The sequence below is a fragment of the Rhinatrema bivittatum genome, chromosome 1 (genome assembly GCF_901001135.1).
Source record: "Rhinatrema bivittatum chromosome 1, aRhiBiv1.1, whole genome shotgun sequence".
Taxonomy (NCBI): Eukaryota; Metazoa; Chordata; class Amphibia; order Gymnophiona; family Rhinatrematidae; genus Rhinatrema; species Rhinatrema bivittatum.
The window spans coordinates 646,121,388-646,125,302 of NC_042615.1; the positions used below are offsets into that span (position 1 = coordinate 646,121,388).

The 3,915-nt window shown below is 35.4% G+C and overlaps 1 long non-coding RNA gene across 1 annotated transcript; it reads right to left on the minus strand.

The window, feature by feature from the left end:
* Nucleotides 1-223: 223 nt before the first annotated feature.
* On the minus strand, nucleotides 224-3,511 carry LOC115081813. The gene is made up of 4 exons (XR_003853892.1): nucleotides 3,360-3,511; nucleotides 1,963-2,045; nucleotides 716-794; nucleotides 224-390 (listed from the first exon to the last, which is right to left on the minus strand). It is a non-coding gene; the product is annotated as an uncharacterized LOC115081813 (long non-coding RNA).
* Between the last annotated feature and the right edge of the window lie 404 nt (nucleotides 3,512-3,915).

The following is a 3,915-nucleotide window of genomic DNA, read 5'->3' on the forward strand; positions in this document are numbered from 1 at the left end:
ACTTCTAAACTCTAATCACCAAAAGATATCACCATGCTAGCCATTGTCCAGTCAGACAATGAGTAAAGAAGACTATTCAGATTGCTATCCTTATTTATTCTGGTGATCTGTATTTACCCCACATTGCCTTTTATTTGTATACTCTCCTCACCAGAATACCAGTGACATGCTTGATTTTAGTAGAAAAAGATATACTCACACAATTTAAGCTCTACATCCATTCTCAAACTGAAAAAGTACCTCTGATGCCAGTTTATTTCAGGAAGAAGTAATTTACTTTTTGTCTGCTGCCTGTCTACTACAAGATTTCCTATGACAGAAGCTGAAGGCCACAATATTTCCAGATTCATGATAGAGTTGAATACAGATCCAGCAGAAGTCAGATATTGTCTGTAACAAAAATGTTGGTATCTGTTTGATGCAATTGTAGACAGTCATCATCTTCATTTAATCTGCAGAATATACTGAAAAAGTAGCAGTGACCCTATCAGAAATATTTTCTACTCAAGTTGATGCACATTTTCATTTTCTTAATTTTGACTTGTGGACTACCTTATAGTAAAACTTGAGACCTCAGACTAGTGAGTAAAGCATTAAAATTAAACATTTTGCACTGAACTTGATGTTTTCTAACAATAATTTAGTTACAAAGAAAACAGGATAGAGGCCAACTTTGAAACTGTCCACAGAAATGTAGTTTGTGGGTAAATTTTACCTGCAGATTTGATGGTTTTCAAAGCGAAAAGTTTCCCTTTGAAAATTGGGTCAGAAACCGTCCTTGCTCAGACTTGCACCTAAAATTTATGGGAATACTTTTTCCAGTAAAATTAAGCACATATAGTACATATTTTTATTTATTTATTGAAAGTCTTTTAATATATCGATGCTCAAGGTAAATATCTTATCGTACTGGTTTACAGCAAAACAAGGGAAAACCAACGATATAGGAGAAAAAAAGTTATATAAAACAGGGTGATGAATTCAGGACAACTATGAGAGGAGGAAATAGCTTAACATAGCACTACTATAGAGTAGATAACTAGCAAAGTAAAATAGTAACTAGGTGAACGACTTAGTAGGTGATAAACAAACAAACAGTTTTTTAAATGACTTAGTAGGTGATCAAACCAAACAACAGTTTTAAGGGGTGGTTCTGTCTGTACAGGGCAACTGATTAATGGAGATGGGTTGAGGCTAAGAGGAGGGGGGTGGGGGTCGAGGGAGTTGAGGCTTAGAAGAGGGGGGGATGGAGGGACCAAAGGGGAAAAAAGACCGAAGGGTGGGAGGAGGGGGAATAGTGGGTTGAGAATCTAGCGGGGAAGCTTGCATTGTTACTGGTTAGGAGCAGGAGAGCAGTCTGAGCTTGAAATTGTAGGTGGAACAGAGTAGTTGTGTTAGAAGCTATGAAAGAATATTTAAGTACAATCCTAATTTGTGGAATATATATTCATGTAATTGTGTGTGCATGTGTTTAAGTGCTAATCTTTACCAAACTCTGCTCCTAGAAATGTCTCCTCTCTCTGTCCATAAAAACAGAAGTGTATTGACACTACATGAATACTTTCATGTGCAGACGGGCTAGGCAGTTTTCACAAACTTTGCATATAAATCATTGTTTATCCTCAGAAATGCTAGCAGTAATACCTATGATAAAAATTAAAAATGCTACTGCTAAATCATTATTTTAGAAATTCCTTAAGCTGTTGCCATACAATTGTTCTGAGCAGTTATGAATGGAAAAGAGTAAAAATAGTGAAACATACATGACATGAACTGATCAGATTGCAATATATATAATTATATAATTTGTAATTTTTTTACCACTGCTCATAACAGTATATGAGAATTACAGTGGAGCTATTTAGAAAGTTTTAAAACCAAAGGATTAACAGTGAAAATGGTAATTATCACAATGTGTATAAAACTACCTGCCACACATATTTTTGAAATGTTTCATAGTACCTGGTAGGCAGAATTTTCTTTTGAAGCAGTGTTTCAGTGTAGCATTCTTAATAGGACATTGAAATGTTCCTGTGTTGTTACTTCTGAAATGTCCAATAGGTATATATATCATTATACACCCATAAAGAAATGAACATAATTTGTGATTATTTTTCTTTTATATTTTAGGTTTAACACACATCAAACCTACAAAATGTATTTTTTCCATCAGCGATTCCCTGACTTGATTCAGTGAATCACTGATGTGCCCTATCTGGGTAACATAGTAATTTAGTCGATGTTGGCAGATAAGGACCATTTGGCACATCCAGTCTGCCCAGTTTCATTTTCCAGCTGCACAAATCTGACAACCTTCACTACTCTTCTTTTGCCTACCCACAGCCCCAGCCTCCAATTGTTCTGAGATGCTAAGGATATCTAAGAACTCATTGTGAGGACTTTAGAGGAGATTGGATGAAGCTGAGATCATAGCACGCCAAAGAAACGTATGAATATGGAAGAAAGTAACCTTAACAATTAAGATTGCCTCTAATGGTATCAGCCTTATCATAGAATGTACTCTCTGAGGTTGGCTACCATGGTGTGCTAGTTCTGTCTATCCTAATAGTATATAGCACAATAAAATAGTGCTGTACAACTACCGTATGGAGGGAGAATTTTAACATGGCAGGCTTTTAAGCTGGATGTGTTGAAGAGCTGCTTTTAAAGACAATAATGATACACTAATAATAACCAAATGTAATTTATATATTGGTCTTTCGATGGCTGTACCTCAGGTTCTCAAATTGCAGGATGCTTCACATAGCTTCTCTTATCTTATAAACAAATATGATTGCACATCCTAGATATATTCTAATTATTAATAAATGGCACATTTTTAATATCAGGGCATTCATAATTCATTCTTTTACAATGTTTGCAGTCATGCCTATCAACATGATACATATATTATTAAGATCCGAGCAAGAAGCTTTATCTTTGTTCATCATACTTGCCAACTCTTGTGTTCACTTATGAAATGAAAAATGTAAACATGTCAGCAGACAAACTGGGGTTTATTTTCCTCCTTGTGCAAAGTATATTCAATTATATTCAACCCAGAAAATATTAATAATATAGAAAGTGCCTATTTTCTAAAGAGTCTTGCTATAGGCATAGAATAGGATAACATTTTTTTAAAAATAGATATTCCACTGTATGTTATATGCATGGATGCAATTTACTACCAAAATATTGTTAGAAAAAAATGAACCTAAATATAACACAGTAATTCATGAATCCAAGTTAGGTCCTTTATGTCTGTGGGAAACTGAGCACAGAGTTACTTTGCCTCTTTATCCTTCCATAGCTCAGTGGGAACAAACTGGCCTTTTGAACTGAATGCTCCTTATACTCACCTCCATCCTCAGTTCACGAAGGCACAGAAAAAAGAATGACATCCCTTGTGTTCACCTTCACCCACTCACTGCCACACAGCTGTGGATGTCCATAGCAAAGCTTCTCTCAAAGGACCACACATAGCGCTCTCACTCTGCTGCAGCTGTGACAAGCCAGCAATTCTTCCACTATGACCTAAGTCATATATTCTGCAATTCATGAACAGATGCATTTAAACTGCCCAAGAGAGAAAAATTGGCACAGTTATCTTAATTTGATCTGGGCTCAGAGGCATTAAGGCTTTCAAATGGTTTGGTTTAGGTAAAAATACAAGAGTTTTTAGCAAGCACAACTCTTTATGAGTTCATATTGTCTTCTCAGTTTGCAAACTAGTTAAATCAAGTTCTAATTTTTTTAAGTTTAGGTTAATTGTTTTGAATGTCTCATACTCTTGCTGATTGTACTTTTTGACTGATTTATAGATGTAGTTTGTCTCTATTTTTCTTACTTATGCTATAATTGTTCAATATTTTATCCAATTGCAGTGAATGCCCCCAGGGAAAAGCCACTCCAAGT